This window comes from Cornus florida, unplaced genomic scaffold, assembly GCF_030987335.1.
Source record: "Cornus florida cultivar Cherokee Brave unplaced genomic scaffold, ASM3098733v1 CherokeeBrave_3.0.0_Hap2_Chr09, whole genome shotgun sequence".
NCBI lineage: Eukaryota > Viridiplantae > Streptophyta > Magnoliopsida > Cornales > Cornaceae > Cornus > Cornus florida.
Window position 1 is genome coordinate 83,786,739 of NW_026775579.1, and position 17,621 is coordinate 83,804,359.

At 33.4% G+C, this 17,621-nt stretch overlaps 1 long non-coding RNA gene and 3 other non-coding genes across 4 annotated transcripts; all 4 read left to right on the forward strand.

The window, feature by feature from the left end:
- The first annotated feature begins 3,207 nt into the window (after nt 1-3,207).
- On the forward strand, nt 3,208-6,251 carry LOC132274747 (uncharacterized). The gene is made up of 2 exons (XR_009470498.1): nt 3,208-3,678; nt 3,767-6,251. It is a non-coding gene; the product is annotated as an uncharacterized LOC132274747 (long non-coding RNA).
- Nucleotides 3,212-3,314, forward strand: LOC132275509 (U6 spliceosomal RNA). Its single transcript, XR_009470649.1, has one exon. It is a non-coding gene; the product is annotated as a U6 spliceosomal RNA (small nuclear RNA).
- Nucleotides 6,252-7,871: 1,620 nt separating the features above from the next.
- On the forward strand, nt 7,872-7,975 carry LOC132275520 (U6 spliceosomal RNA). The gene has a single exon (XR_009470659.1). It is a non-coding gene; the product is annotated as a U6 spliceosomal RNA (small nuclear RNA).
- Nucleotides 7,976-14,378: 6,403 nt separating this feature from the next.
- Nucleotides 14,379-14,479, forward strand: LOC132275525 (U6 spliceosomal RNA). The gene has a single exon (XR_009470664.1). It is a non-coding gene; the product is annotated as a U6 spliceosomal RNA (small nuclear RNA).
- Nucleotides 14,480-17,621: the final 3,142 nt, after the last annotated feature.

A 17,621-nucleotide genomic window follows, 5' to 3' on the forward strand; every position in this document is an offset into this window, starting at 1 on the left:
CCATTATAGTACAAATTTGGGTCATTTATCTTAAAAATTAGAACCATTGTATTTTACTCTCCTTTTAGAACATAAGTTGTGCCTTGATAACATTCATTAAGAAACCACATGTGACCCAACCCATCTATGCTTCAGCTGAATTATGAATATAAACATGCACTACCATCTGTTCCCTTTTGCACATCTCATATATGTAATAAAAAATCGAATTTTTTTTTTTCGCAGTAGTAGTAGTAGTTGGTTTGAGCACTTAGATTAATCCGTTTATAATTATAGAATGAAAATTTTACTACGGTAAGAGTATTTGCACTAGCCTCTCCGGATTTTAGCTCTCTAAAAATACTATTTCAGCTTTTTCAAGAGTCACGTCTGCAATCTTAAGAGCCACGTCAACAACTTTCGGTCTCTAAAAACAGGCACTCCATTAGGTTCTCCGAATTTACGCTTTCCAAAAAAAAAAAAATTTTTTTTTTTTGAACTTTTTTCTAACGGCTATATTTTTTTATCTTATATAATGAACACTCACTATATGGATTAAAAAATAGGATTAATATTATAACTTTAAACATTACATTATCCATTATATGAATTAAAAAATATACGGCTAATATTATAATTTTAAACAATACATTATCCATTATACGGATTAAAAAATTTAGGATTAATATTACACAACTTTAAATGATACATAATCCATTATATGGATTAAAAGCTAGGATTGATGTTATGCTTCATGATATGCCAATTTTCTAACTCAAATTCAGCACCTGTTTGACTACGAAATACCTCTTTAGCTTCTGTCATCTACACAAAAAATTTAAGAATAAATTAAAAACCGAATATTTAAAATATTTACAAGTTATATTTATAACAATAAATAACTCACCATATTATCAGTGCTGAAGTCACTGGGGCAATTCATTTCGATGTTAATTATGCACCCAGAAAATTTGCTGATTTGTTTTCGAATGTTAGATTATTATTATTATTATTATTATTATTATTTTTTAAAAAAATCTTTGCTACAAACGATGGCATTTTGACAAAGGAAAAGACAAAAAAAAAAAAAAATCCCGATTGAACTTGGACTCGTGCTTTTTTGCGAGCCAGCCCGCTAGCTGTTGTGGACCTACTCTATTTCTGTCGGGCCGCTTTAATGCAAATTGATACTTTCTCTAGCTGAGTTGCGGGTGCTCTTAAGATAGGGATGAAAATCACCTCCGGTGAAATAGTGCAAACATTTGCTCCATTTTTGTGAATGAATAGTACTTACCATAGTGGGTAAAAAATTATATTTGCTTTATACAGAATTTTTGTATATATGTATATGTATACACTGTTCAAATATACTCTTCTTTCCTCCCTTATTTCTTCTTCCTTCCCTCCATTCTTCATTTCAGCAACCCATTTGAAATAAAATTGAAATCCCGCCACCCAGCGTTTCTTCTCTCCCAAAATATCAATCAACCTAGTTTAGAATTTGATTTCTTTCCAAATAGATTTTGATTGAAATCCCGCAACCCAGCTACTCTTCTTCTCTCCCAAAATATCAATCAACCTAGTTTAGAATTTGATTTATTTCCAAATAGATTTTGATTTCTTTCTAAATAGAAGCCGGAAACAGGCTTTATTTCGAAATAGAATAAGCAATTCTATTTCCAAATTGAAGGTCAAATCAGACTTCTCCAAATAGAAGTAAGAGGTATGATATTTTTTGTTTCTGCCATTCTTATGGAAATAAGATGATTTCCTTGAAAATAAAATCTGAAAATTATACCTGTATCTCAAATTATCCTTATTTGCTACAGCACAACAATTTCCCAACATTTTCGTAACATATATCCTAAAGTATTTGTAAAGTGGTGCATCACAACATTTTCCTAGAGTACATTCCAACATTTTCGTACAAATATCCCAACTGATTTGTAAAGTGTATTTCAACATTTTTCTAAGGTGAATTCCAACATTTTCTTAAGGTGGTGTCCCATTTAAAATGGTACTATTTCCTTCTTCGTCGCCTTAGACCGTCGTTCTTTACTTCTTCTTCTTCTTCTCCTCACCGCCGTTCTGGTGCATCCCAACATTTTCCTACGGTGAATCCCAACATTTTCCTAAGATGCATCCTAACTTATCCCAACTTTTCCAACCTACCTTTAGACCTTCTTCCCTTCTTCTTCGTTTTCCCTTCCCCTTTTTCTTCATATTCATTTATTCAAAATTCAAACCCTAACCCTCAGACCTTCCTTTTTTCCTTCTTCTTCGCCTCAGACCTTCGATCTTCACTTCTTCTTCTTCGTTTCTGACCTTCGATCTTCACTTCTTCTTCTTCACCTCAGACCGCCGTTCTTCACTCCTTCTTTCCCTTACCATCGTTCTTCACTTCTTCTTCTTCGCCTCAGACCGCCATTGATACTATTTCTTTCTTCCCTTTTAGAGAGAGAGAAAGGAAGACAGTCGTAACTTTTAGAGAGAGAAAACGTATTTTAGAAATAATATTTAAAGTTTATATATATATGAAGTACAATATATAAATGGGTGGTAAAAAATTAGTTGTCCAATTTTTTTAATTGATGTGGCTCATTCTCAGCCACTTATTTCAAATGGAGCAAATGAGTTCACCATGCAACTGAAAGTAATCCTGGTCCCGTAAGATAGAGCGCAATTGATAACTCCCTTAAGATAGAGCGCAATTGATAACGCAATTATTACCTTGGTTAATTAGATCAATTGATCACATTGTACCAATGATCCTTATTAGATTTCCACAAAATGATAAGTTCTGTAGCACCTTATTGGACACAATAAAATACAAAGTCATGAAGTAATATTATATTGGGGATTTAATACCAGTAAATCTAGAACGCAAAAACAATATAAATATTTTACATTTTCAATTTAATTGATGTTTAAAACTATATTAAAACTCTAACACCAAGAAATTATTTGGATGTTTAAAACAAAAAAAAAAACAAAAACAAACAATAAAATACTATTGTCAGACATCTTAGAACCTGATTGGACAATTGGGCATCATCATATCTACAAGGCTATATAGTCTTACTAGATTGGTAATAAAATAGTTTGAAGGCTATTAACGTAGAGTTAACTAGGCTGTCTAAGGCACGTGTTTCAAAAGAGTTAAGATGTCCCACATCGGTTAAATAACTACAGTGTCTTCGCCTAATATATGTTTTGTTCACAACTCACTAACGTCCCTTCGGGGACATCCGATAAAATTGGAACGATACAGAGAAGATTAGCATGGCCCCTGCGCAAGGATGACACGCACAAATCGAGAAATGGTCCAAATTTTTTTCTTGACCATTTTGGCCCCATACTCTGCATCTGCTTTTACCAAAACACCCTCCGAATTCATCAGTTTCCTACACTACCCCTCCTTTCTTCCACGTGTCTTTTCGTTCGCTTTGAGTCTCACCAGCAGCTTACCGAGGAGCTCCATTCGCAACTCCAACATCCTCTTTCATCTCTGCCAGCTTCCCCTATTTCACTCTCTCTCTCTCTCTCTCCCTTTCTCTATAAATGCCGCTATATCGACATATAGAGAGAGAGGGTTATATAAAGATATATTGAGGGTAGATGGAGAGAGTGAGGCGGATGAAGCCTGACTCCGCCATTAACTCCGGCGTCACCTTCATCAATAAAATCCTCATCGCCATGGTACTTACAATTTCACTTTCAATTGCAGATCAACTTACTGTAATTAACCCTTATTTTTTACCTAATTGATGAATTAATTTGTGATCAGGCTCTCAACGAAGTTCGGTTGCAGCTTTTCCGACAGCAAGATTTAAATTCGCTATGATCCGGCGTATGTGTGGGCCACCTGAGAGGTCAGCTTGAAGCAGCTGGACATTGATTTCTTAGATCACTATTATCGGCATCGCGTCGACACTAGCATCATCGTCGAAGTCACGGTACAAAACACTTCTCTTTCACTTTTATATTATTGTAATTTATGATAAAGATGGATCATATTCCATTTCTTTCACTCATCATGTTGATCTATATATATAGGAATTTGAGAATACGCAAATGAAAGTCAACAAATTGTCTGTTTTCGAATTGTATTACAAGTGTCCATGCACTGCTTGATGGAATGTCTCAGCCAAAAATTCAACTGTTTTGAATATGTTTATCAAAACACAAGAAATAGGAAGGAAAAATACTAAATCCATTTGAAACAAACAGAGTGAAGTTTAGCGGTTGTTGAGCTACATAAATATAAATGCTACTTATATGTCAATAATGTTTTGAGTCTCGTATGTTTTCATAAATACGGATTTGTAAATTATTTACTATTGGCTCTCCTTTCTATTGTTTCTTATCACCTGATTTTTTTAATACCTGTTAAAGCAGTCCTAAATATTTAGATTGCTTTTTCATTAGTAATTCAGTTCTTAGAAGGGTTTTATTTCTTTTCTTCTTTTCATTATTCTTACTCATTGTCAAATCCTGTCTGGTTTAGTAAGCATAATATTCTCTGGTTCTCTTCTCTTCTGTCCATGGATTTTAATTCATAATTACCAATTTACCATTTGGTAAACATCTCTTATCTTCATACTGAGTTGTAGTCTGTTGACCCTCCTTCAACCCCAAGGAAGCTGTTAAGTATATTTTGAGGTTATTTTAAAAGTTGTGTAATCACACTTGAGATATGCTGTAGTATGATATGACCATCTTGTGTCCATGTCTCTTCCCCTCTCACATATATTAGTTTTTGAATGTTTCCTTATGTACATCTCTTTTTTGAACAAGCATCTTATCGAGCGTGATGATTTCTCTCCTGAGGCCCTGTAGCTGAGGGTAACTTCTTGGATAGGTAACGTAACCTCCCTATTTTCCGGGTAGCAGCCGAGACCACGAACCATAAGACTTGTCAACACTGGTCCCTAACCCTTTTGATGCCTTGTACCGATGTTTATGCCAGATGGGAGAACTCAAGAAACTAGTTGAAGAGGGTAAAATAAAATATGTAGGTTTATCCGAGGCCTCTGCTTCAACAATCAGAAGGACGTACAATTGAAGTGGTCATTATGGACGAGATTCTGAGTGAGAAGTTATTCCTACTTGCAGAAGTTATTCTATTTATTATGTTCTTGAACACAAGCCAACAAGTTCTAAAACAATACAAAATCATCACAACATTGGACCTCAAGGAACTAGAGGAGGCAGAGACGTGTGTTTATTCGCCTTTCCACAAGGACAATGGGAGAGTGTTTGATTCCCTCCAGGCTCCAAGTGATTGAAATGCCCCCAAATCTATCACCTTTAACAGCATCAGCTGAAGCTATGGCTTTGAGTTCTGCCATTTCTTCCTTCGTTAGCTTCACGGATAAAGCACCAATGTTTTGGTTAAAGTTTTCAATCTTGGTGGTGCCGGGTATGGGACGCACATCATTTCCTTGGTGATGGACCCAGGCCAATGCGAGCTGTGCTGGTGTGCATCCCTTGCTTTCTGCCATAGCATTTACTTGCTCAAACAAGTTCTTGTTATGCTCGACATTCTCAGGTTGGAACTTTGGCAGAAGCTGCAAAAGATGAAATATATATTTCAGTGTGAAAGAACTGCAAACACGCAGCATCAAAAGGACCAAATTTAGGCCTATTGTCCCACTCCTTCACACGCAGGCACTGCATAAGCATTAACCTTACCAATGTTGCCACTTGACAACTTCTCAACTATCTTGGGACCTGAAGACAGGAATCCTTGTCCTAGAGGACTATATGCAACAATCCCAATGCCAAGTTCACTGACAAATTATGGTGGACAAAATTAGAGCTTAAAATTGTCTTATTTCCTAACATATAAGTTAGCAATTAGTACCACTAATGCCTTACCTGCAAGTAGGAATAACCTTTTCCCCTGCATATCTTGTCCATAACGACTACTCCAACTATACAGCTGTTGTCGGATGAACTGCATTTGCCCTTCTGATTGTTGAAGCAGGAGCCTTGGATAACCTACATACTTTATTTTACCCTCTTCAACCAACTTCTTGAGTTCTCTCATCTGGGGAATAAACATGAGTACATGACATAAAACGGATTAGGAATGCGTAGATACTTGTTCGGAAAAGAGATGCAAATATGATAAGTGAAGTGGACACAAGGTGGTCATACCATATGAGAGCATATCTTTAGTTTCTTTCTCCTCCCATTGTACCAACCATGTAAAAAAGATGCTAAACTTCACTCAATTTGTTTGAATTGATTTTAATATTTTCTTCCTATTTCTTGTGTTTTGATGAACATATTTAAAACAGTTGCATTTGGCTGACATTTATCAAGCAGTGCGTGGACAATTGGAAAACAAACGGTTTGTTTATTTTCAATTTCTTATATCTATCATAAATTACAATAACACAAAGCAGAAAGCGAATAGAATAGTAGGTACCGTGACTTCAATGGGGACGGTAATGTCAACGCGATGCTGGTAATAGAGATCTATGCAATCGATGCCGAGCCGCTTCAAGCTGCCCTCACAGGCAGCCCGAACATACGCCCTATCAGCGCACCTATGCACCTTGCCATTGGAAAAGAAGCTACCGAACCTCGTTCCTAATTCAACCCTCTCTCTAAACCCTCCCTCCAGAGCCTAATCATAAATTAATTGGACCAATTAATTAGCTAAATAAAATATCAGTGTTAATTGATTTTAGTAAGCAGAGCAAATAGAACTTCGCAAGTAGTGAATATATATGTGTGTGTGTGTGTAACTTGGCAATGAGGATTTCCTTGGTGAAGGGACGGTAATAGTCGGAGGTGTCGAGGAAGGTGACGCCGGAGTTAATGGTGTGGTGGATGAGGGCGATCACGTCGGAGTTGGAATCGGGTGATCACGTCAGAATCGGGCTTCGGAGGGCCGTAGAAGAAGGTCGTGCCCATGCAGCCTAGACCTTGTGCTGATACTTCTAGACCTTGTGAACCTAACTTCATCCTCCCCGCTCTCGCCATTTCCTGTATATAGTATATAAACCTCAGACTACAGAGCAAGTGCTAGGAAGGGTATTTATAGAGAGCTTCTCTGTGAGAGAGAAATTGTGACTACAGGAACACTGAAGTTATCGTTAAAGGTTAACTGCTTACGTAATTGCTTCCATTCCCACACAACTCAGCTTTGAATTTGGGTGTCATTTACAGTGCCACTGGACCATTAAGTCCAATCTAAAAGCAAAAATATTGTAAACTCGTGCAACATAATTATTTCTAAAATAAAACACTTACAAGTAATATGTTACGAATTACGATCAAGTTGATGTAATACCTAAATAGTGTATGCAACAAATTTACATTTTATTCTAATCTTTAATTTAAAAAAATTAAAAGTGTTGCATTATTGATATAATGGTGTGACATAACATTTTAAATTTGATTGGTGTCTAACATTACTAATTTTACACACAAATCCATACCAATCTATCGCTTGCTAACATTGCTAATCAAATTAGTGATTACATTTTTGCAATTAATGTTCAAACTAGGATTATGACATTATTCCTTTTAAGTTGATATGCCAATATATATTTATATTCATCTAAATTGGATTGGTGTATATAAATTTGTGCATTTAACAAGCCATGGCTAATATTTATGAACAAATTAGTACTTTTGAATCCAGAACATTGTTCAAGAAACAGGAATCTTGAATTAATGGGTTGCTTCTAACAGAATTCAGTCTAGTGGGATCCTTGTCCTCCAAAATGGCTACTCGTAGTTACGTAGAGTTAAGCTGGGGCTAATAGGCTTTGTAAAGCACTTGTTTCAAAGAGCTAAGGTGCATCCCACATTGCCATTGGTTAAAGAAACACAGTATTTGAGCTTAATATACGTCTTGTTCACAATACACTATTGTCCCTTCTGGGACATCCGTTAAAATTGGAACTTGACAGAGAAGATTAGCATGGCCCCTGCGCAAGGATGACATGCACAAATCGAGAAAATGGTCCAAATTTTTTTGGCCCAGTTCCCACAGTACCCCTCCCTCTGAAACTCCAACTTTTTTACTCTTTCATGTCTGCCTTCTCCTACCAATTTGTATAGAGTCTCGCACAATTTCACTCTCTGTCTCTCTCTCTGTAAATAAAAATAAAAAATAAAAAAAAAACACACACACACACGTATATATACTTAATCAATTTAATTTCTCTCTCTCTCTCCCCACAATTTGTATAGTTTCCATACTTAATCAATTCTCACTATATCTTCATTTAATATTTTTAATTTTACAAAAGTTACACTCCATATATTCAGTATAATTTCTATTTATTTTAAAAAAAATTAATTCTAGAACTTTCCTTCGAACCTCCAATTTGGCATCGACCCCTCCTAGTCTCTCATTACTTGGACTCTGTAAACAGATTAATTAGATGGTGATGACTGACCTGCAGGTAGGAACAATTTCTTCCTCTATAAAATATTCTGATACTTCTAACTAATCATATCATAGACGTATTTAAACCATATCCGACAAGTGTTCGATTCCGTCACGTAACTGCATCTGTGCTTTCTAAGAGCCCTCGATTAATCAATTTACAATTGTAGCATTTCCTTTTTGCACTTCGTTATGGACATCCAACTAGGCTATAAGATAAGATAGATAAGAGTTAAGTTGTAGGCTTACTTACCGAAATATATATATATATATATACACACACACACACATACAGTTTTATAGGAAATGTAACAGTAAGAGTTAAGTTGTAGGCTTACTTACCGAAATATATATATATATATACACATACATATATATAGTGTACCTACATTCGTTTATTTATAAATACGTGCATATACATGAATACACATAAATATAAATATACATTCTATTTATTCATGAATACACATAAATATAAATATACATTCTATTTATTTGGTTCTTAAACACGAGCCAGGCACTTGTGGAAAAAATAGTTACAAAACCTGTTGTGTTTTGAAAGTGTTCAAAACGTTTCTTTTTCATATTTCAGCTGACTTAGTATCTCAATCAACATACTCCTTTCTCGATACATGACTATGAATAGCTTCACATGGGAGACATTTTTTTTAGTTCGTATTCTCGTATAATCAATTTGTTTCTCCAATTGTTGAGGTTTTTTTTTTCCCTAGCTAATATTAAAAATGAAAGAAGATAAATTTTTTTTGGGAGTTATCAGCACAACTGATGGTATAAGATAATTCTTAGATTTTTTTTTTCCATAATAGAAAGACTCCACTACTCTCTATCACTCTTCTATATCCAAACGATGTTAGTAGAATTATTTGTTTAATTTTTTCATTATTAATACCTCCTTATTATTAGGTGTTTAATTTTATTTAAAACACTCAAATTAATGGTTTTGGAGTCTTAAAAAACCAGAAACAACTAATATAGTTGTTTTCAATTTCAGTCAATGGATGAAATCCAACGACTGAAATTGAGGTATACGCTTCTTGCACACCAGGGAGCAACTAAACGGAACTATATATATATATATATATATATATATTTCAGAACGCTTCTAGTCATGTCCTGCAAGTGTTTTAGTGTGATTGGGTATACAAAACTACCCAACAGCTTGAGCTTTTGGGTAAATGGGTAAGCGCCCACCCATTACAGATGGTATTAAAGGCAGACCTAGTCTTTGATCTGGTGCCACACCAAGCGTCCGGGTGAGCTAACTTGGGTATGCAGGGTGGTTCAACCGCAACGAGGTCATTGCGAGTTCAAGTGGTCAGATTCGGATGAGAAAGTGATAAATGGGTGTGTATGCAGCACTACCCAACAATTTGATCTTTTGGGTAAATGGACAAGCGCCCACCCATTACACTTAGTTAGCCAAGGCGGAGCTAGGGGGGGCATGCATGGGCCATGATCCCCCCAAAATTTTTCCAAATTCTTATTATACCCCAATAAAATTGTTATTTTATATTTGTGACCTCTAAAATTCATATAAATTTTTAATCGGCCCCTCCCCAAAAATTTTCAAAACAGTTATTTATTGTCCCAATAATTATGAATTCTGAAATAAATACAAGGTTGTGTCACCTTAAAGCTCATAAAATTTTAATTCGGACATTTTTAGCTTATTTTTGAAAGTTGAAATCTTATAAAATAAATATATAAGTTCATTGTTAGTAGAATTTTAAATAATATATCATTGTTTATTTACATGTATATATATACACAACTATAATATTTTTTTTTTTATAGCAAAACTATAATATCTATTATATGAATTCAAGAGAGAGAGAGAAAAAATTCTAATGTCTCCTTGTATTTAATAAAAATACATGAACTTCTTTGTAAATCAATTCATGAGAAGTAGGAAAAACTAAAATATTTAAAATATTGTGATATATAACAGCAATGACAACAACAATAATATTTATCACATATATTAATATTTTTCGTTGTCACATGTTAGTCCACAAATTTTATAACTTCTCCTTGTATAAATTATTAAAGCACTTTATTTTTTTTCCTGCAACCTATGTTTTGTTAAATTTTGTTCAAGTTAAAATGTTAATAATTTCATCAAGGTAAAATGACAAAGTGGAATCAAAGGAAACAATTGTTGAATAAAATTTAATTCTTAAACAATGTTTTTCTCTTTACAACTTCTTCTTTTAAGTTGTACAAATTCTTAAAAGTTTGATGAATGTCTCAGCCAAAAATGCAACTGTTTTCTATATGTTCATGAAAACACAAGAAATAGGATGGAAAAATGCTAGATCATGTTTGTTTCAGTGAAGTTTAGCGATTGTTGAGCTACATAAATTTAAATGCTAGTTATATCTTAATGTTTTGAGTCTTATATTTCCTTAAATACGGATTTGTAAATTATTTACTATCGGTTTTTCTTTCTATTGTTTCTTATCAGTCCTAAGTCATATAAAATGGGAGCGGAACGAAAGTGAAAGTGAATTCGAGAGCGGGAGCTCGAAAATAGCAAAATTTAAGTACTTAGTTTATCAGTACCATCATATTGCTGATTTTTTTAATACCTCTTAAATCAGCCCTAAATATTTAAATTACTCTCTTTCATGAGTAATTCACTTCTTATAAGGGTTTTTGTTTTTTCCTGTCTAAATTACTTAGAAGGCGTCTTAAATTGTCTAGTTAATCATTGTACTTGTGTAATTATAGTCACAATTTTGAATGATCACACTAAAATATGTTGTTGTATGGTATGACTGTGTGACCATTTTTGTGTCCACGTCTCTTCTCCTGTCACATATATTAGTTTTGAATTTTTCCTTACTCTCTTTTATGAACAAGCATCTTAGTGAGGGTTTGTTGTAATAAACAAAAATGCAAGACGAAAACGAAAACAGTTGCCAGACATATACTACAAATGCTCACCCTACAAAAGCGGAGTACTTTGTTGGTGTAATTTACACCTCGAGGCTGAATTCATCCTAATGACTTCCATGAGGAAGAATTCTCGAGTTCATGGTCTGTCGATGTAGCAAAGCAAAAATAGTACCTAATTTTAGTTTCATTGTCAAATCAATTAATGGGAAAACTAATTTGTTTCTATGTTTGGTTTCATGAATTTTATGAAAAGTAACATAAATTGAGATCCTAAAGAAGTAACTTAACTTACAAAATGTTAATCGTGGTTGGACTTGATTAATCGATTTACAATTGTAGAATAGAGAGAGAGTTTTACATGATGAGATTATAGTGGTTAATTTGATCAATTATTTATGACTTTATATCGCTGAGCCTTATTTAAATTTCATCGCACAATAGGTTACGGTCACATGTATTTTTTAAAGGACAATATTTGCTGACTTACCGGTAAGCAGGAAGTTTATACTTACTTTCCTAAGATAGAAAATAATAAATATTAATAGTTTTGAGAGGTTATCTGGATTAAACATAATATGATCCAAATCTAAGTCTCCCTTATGCTACTCTTTATGTTCAGGGAGTGAATGAGAATGAGATTTTGTCGAGAAAAAATATTTTAAGCTAAATTTTTAAATAATATAATATTACAAGATACAAGTAAAGTTCTGGATGATGAATAAAAAGAATAACTTAAATAAAATAATATTACAAGATACAAACAAAGTTCTGGATAATAAATAGAAAGAATAACTATAAATGTAATAATACATAGATATTTGTTTTCCGTCAAAAGAAAAAGAAGACGAAATAAGTAATAACAATCTATCATGCAATCAACAAATCATGTATCAAACCATGTGAACTAGATTTTAGATAATTGGGTGTACTTTAGATAAAAATAATTGATAAGCATATATAATGATTACATATTAAATCATGAAAGATAAAAGTCAAAACTTTTAGTAAGAGGGAGAGAGTTAGATTAGGATTTGATTTGCATCCTTTTAGGTTGACTCGGTAAGTATTTAATTTTTTATTTATTTATTTTTATTATTTTCTATTTTATGAAAATTTATCACATTACTTTTACACCGTATCAGGATAAGCATGAACTTTCTACCAACAAGTAGACAAGTATTATCATTTTTCTAATATGTTACTCCATATTATTACATAATAAAATACATCGTGCAATAATAATAAGATGTGTTCCATTTTCAATTTAATTGATGCAAAAGATATAATATTATACTTCTAACAGCAATGATTGTTTGGATGTTAAATATATATATATATATATATATATATATATATTAGAACCTGATTGGCCCTTACTAGATTGCTAGTACTCCGTAGTTTGTAGGCTACTCGAGTTTTATGTAGAGTTAGCTGTAGGCTAATAGGCTTTTTTTAAAGAGCAAGGTGTCCCACATTGGTTAAAGAATAAAGGGTTAATTACACTCATACCCCCTGAGGTTTGCTCTATTGACAACCATATAAAAGTTGGCCTCTTTTTGAACAATGACACCCCTGATCATAATTTGAATCCAAACAGACCCTTAAACACTGGGAACGGACAAGTTTGTCCTTCAATATTTAAGTTATCTTAATAGTAAAAATTAAAATATTCCAAATTATAAAATGACTACTTTGTCCAACGATTTTCATACGTACGCACTCCTCTTCTCTTCATCTATCTCTGTGCCGACACCATTTTTCAACCATGGCTGCCACTATCATCTTTCAACCACAGCTGCCGCCACCGTCTCTCCTCACCCACTGCCACAGCCACCGTCTCTCCACACCCACCGCCACAGCTACCATCTTGTTGGATTGCTCCACCTTTTACCACCGTTACCCATCATCACCACCATCCACAATTAGGGCTACAACCACCCCCAAATTATGCTACTTCCCTCTATTTCGCGCGCGCGCGCGCACACACACACACACACACACACACATATAGATAGATAGATAGATAGATAGACAATTGAAATCAATCGTTTCTTATCTCTCTTGGACAGAGACACAAAGTCACACACACACATATATATATATATAGACAACGGACAATTGAAATCGATTCTTCCTTATTTTGCGAACACACATATATCTATACATATATAGATACACAGATAATTACGCATCTTCCCTCTCTTGCACACAGACATAGAGATACATATCCACAAACGTGCACACATAACCACACCCATATCAGCCCCACAGAATTTGGGGTTTTGTAATTTCTCCATCAAAACGAACTAAAAATTAAAATTGCCACCACCGTAACCACATCTCTAAACGCAAACAAGCCACCGCCAACAATGATGACGATGACTCAACCTTCCACTCCCGACACCACCGCTCGACGCCATAGATGACGGCATCGACCTCTCCCTCAATAAAGCTTTCGACAAATCCCAAAACGCCATTGATTCTTGGTGTCTTGCACCATGACACCATCATTCAAGTCCACTGCCCCCCTTTCTTTGGAATCAAAGCAATAAGGAAAACATTTATACCGGACTCAAAATCCTCAAACTAAAAAAATGGTGCTCCACCTCTTACCAACACTCCCAACCGCGACCACCACTACTCATCACCACCAACGTGAGTATCTGTTCAACCTTGAAGATGATGATGAGAGGTTTGGGTTGTGTATTGATTTTGGTGGTTTGTGTGTTTAATGGTGGGCGGTGGTTGGATTGAGGCGGTGATGCAGGGGGGAAGAGTGATGGTAATTTGACTATTTAAAAGGGTAGTTTGGTCCAATAAAATGAACGGTGAAGGATAAAAATATAATTCCATAATACGAATTAACAAGTCAAAGGTTAGTAATGTCAATTCATTACATTTGGGGTGTCTTTGTTAACTTTATTAAACTTGAGGGATTGTTATTGTTAAAAAAAGGACTATTTTTCATCTGGCTGTTAATAGGGCAAACCTTAAGGGGTGTGATTGTAATTAACCCAAGAATAAAAGTATTCGGGCTTAATATATGTTTTGTTCACAATGTACTATTGTCCCTTCGGGAAATCCGTTAAAATTGGAACTTTACAGCGAAGATTAGCATGGCCCTGCGCAAGGATGACACGCACAAATTGAGGAACGGTCCAATTTTTTTTTTATTTCCTATTTTGCCCTCAACCTTTGCATCTGCTTTTACCAAAACGCCCTCTTAATTCGTCAGTTTCCCACAGTACCCCTCCTTTCTTCCACGTGTCTTTTCATTCGCTTTGAGTCTCCACCAAAAGCTTACCGTGGAGCTCCCTCTGAAACTCCAACTTTACTCTTTCATGTCAGCAAATGGGCAGGTTAGGCTGAGTTTAGGTTGGATTAAAAATGAGCGGATCAACATGGGTCAAGACTCATATTTAACTCGTTCAGAACGGGTTAAAATGGGTGAGTTAAAATGGGCAGGGTCAACCCGTTATAAACCGTTGACCTATTATTATTTTTAATTATTTTTTTTTTAATTATTTTTTAATTTTTTTATACTTTTAGAAAATAATGAAAATTTAGTAATTGAGAGATAGGAGTTCTGAATACAAGCCATCAACTAAAAATGTAGGATTAGTTACCAAATGTTTACAGCTTTATTAATAATGAAGTTTTAGTAATGGAGAGATAGGAATAATGAATATGAACCATCAATTAATTATTGTATGTGTGTATATTAATAAAAGAAATAAATTAAAGTATATATATCAAATAAAAAAAAAAATTGTTAAAAAATAGCTTACATTTTCAAAAAAATAATGAAAATTTAGTAATGGTAAGATAGGAGTTATGAATACTTGTATTTGATTATATTAATATATGAAAGCAATAAATTAAAGTATATATATCAAATGAAAAAAAATTCTAAAATGTTAAAAAATTCTCTATTAGAATTAGATATATACTATATATAGATATAGATATATGCACTTAATATATGTTGCAGATGGAATTTTGACCATGTAATAATTAGTTGCAGATACCGATACAAGATAGAGAAGCCAGAAAGCGTGCAAGGAACAACAGGGATACTACTGTCATTTAACACTTTATATATATATAACTATCATCCCTGTCATATTAATATATCACTTAGTTCACTTTGATTTTTTGATTCTCTTTTTCTTGGTTTGAGTCGCTTCAGGAAAGTTATTGTGATTATATAGATTCATATATTGGCTGAAATTACGATTATTCTACCCATGTATTCATATGCTTGATTAAATTCTATGTAAACATCTCTTTTATTTCTTTTTTCTTTTTTTTATATAAATGGATAAAAAAAAATTTAAGTTGGCTATAGTTTCTTATGTATTATATGTATATAATTAGTTTGATGAAAGAGGTAAGTGGTTAAAAATTATTCAACCCATCTTGACCCTCAAATTAAGTGGTTAAAAATTATTCAACCCATCTTGACCCTCAAATTAAATATGGTTCACCCATAATCATTAAAAAACGAGCAGATATGAGCGGATTGATGGTTCCTGACCCATTTTACCTTCTCGTACCAATTTGTATAGGGTCTCACAATTTCACTCTTTCCCTCTCTGTAAATAAATAAATAAACCACGCACATATATAAATACTTAATCAATTTAATTTCTCTCTTTCTCTCTCCTCATACTTTGTATAGTTCCCATAGTTGATCAATTCTCACTGTATCTTCATTTTTTATTTTTAGTTTTACTAAAATTACACTTCATATATTCAGTTTAATTTCTATTTATTTTAATTCTAGAACTTCTCTTGTAATTTCCGACTTGGCATCGACTCGTCCTAGTCTCTCACTATTTAGGACGACTCTGTAAACAGAATAATTAGCCGGAGATGACTGACCTGCAGGTAGGAACAATTTCTTCCTCTAAAAAATATTCACTATTTAAGATATTGTATTTAATTCGTATCCGATAGGTGTCTGATATCGTCACGGCACAACATCTGTGCTTCCTAAGAACAATTAATTAATCAATATACAATTGTAGAATGGATAGAGTTAAGACACAGATTACAGTGGTTAGTTAGATCAATTGATGACACCAGGAGTCCATGTAACTGTGAGCATTTCCTTTTTGCACTTCGTTTTGGACATCCAACTAGGCTAAGATAGATAAGAGTTACAATGTCATGAAATTGAACAGTTTTATAGGAAATGTAACAGTAAGAGTTAAGTTGTAGGCTTACTTACCGAAAATATATATATATATATACATTACAAAACCACTCTCTTGTGTTTCGAAAGTGTTTAAAACGTGTTTCCGCTGTCTTAGCCGTGTCCAAAAAATATATATATATATATATAAATTTTAAAACACTTCTAATCGTGTCCCACAAGTGTCTTAGCTAGGGGGCAGAATGGGTCATGGCCCCCCAAAATTTTACCAAATTCTTATTATACCCCCAATTAAATTGTTATGTTCTATTTGTGATCTTTGAAATTCATATAAAACTTTAATCGTTCCCTCCCCAAAAATTTTCAAAACAGTTATTTATTGTCCCAATAATTATGAATTCAGAAATAAATATAAGGTTGTGTCACCTCAGAACTCATATAAAATTTTAATTCGGACCTTTTTAACTTACTTTTAAAAGCTAAAATCTTATAAAATAAATATATAAGTTCATTGTTGGTAGAATTTTAAACAATACATCATTGTTTATTTACATGTATATATACAACTATAATATCTATTATATGAATTCGAGAGAGAGAGAAAAAAAAAATTATTCTAATGTCTCCTCGTATTTAATAAAAACACATGAACTTCTTTGTTAATGAATTCATGAGAAGTAGTAAAAACTAAAATACTTAAAATATTGTGATACCAAGATAACACTAATGACAACAACAATAATATTATCACATATATTAATATTTTTAGTTGTCATATGTTAGACCACAAATTTTATAGCTTCTCCTTGTATAAATTATTAAAGCACTTCTTCCATTTTTTTTTCCCCACTAACTATGTTTTGTTAAATTTTGTTTAAGTTAAAATGCTAATAATTTCATCAAGGTAAAATGACAAAGTGGAATCAAAGTAAACAATTGTTGAATAAAATTTAATTCTTAAACCATGTTTTTCTCTTTACAACTTCTTCTTTTAAGTTGTACAAATTCTTTAAAGTTTGATGAATGTCTCAGCAAAAAATGCAACTGTTTTCTATATGTTCATGAAAACACAAGAAATAGGATGGAAAAATGCTAGATTATTTTGAAATAAACAGAGTGAAGTTTGGCGGATGTTGAGCTACATAAATTTAA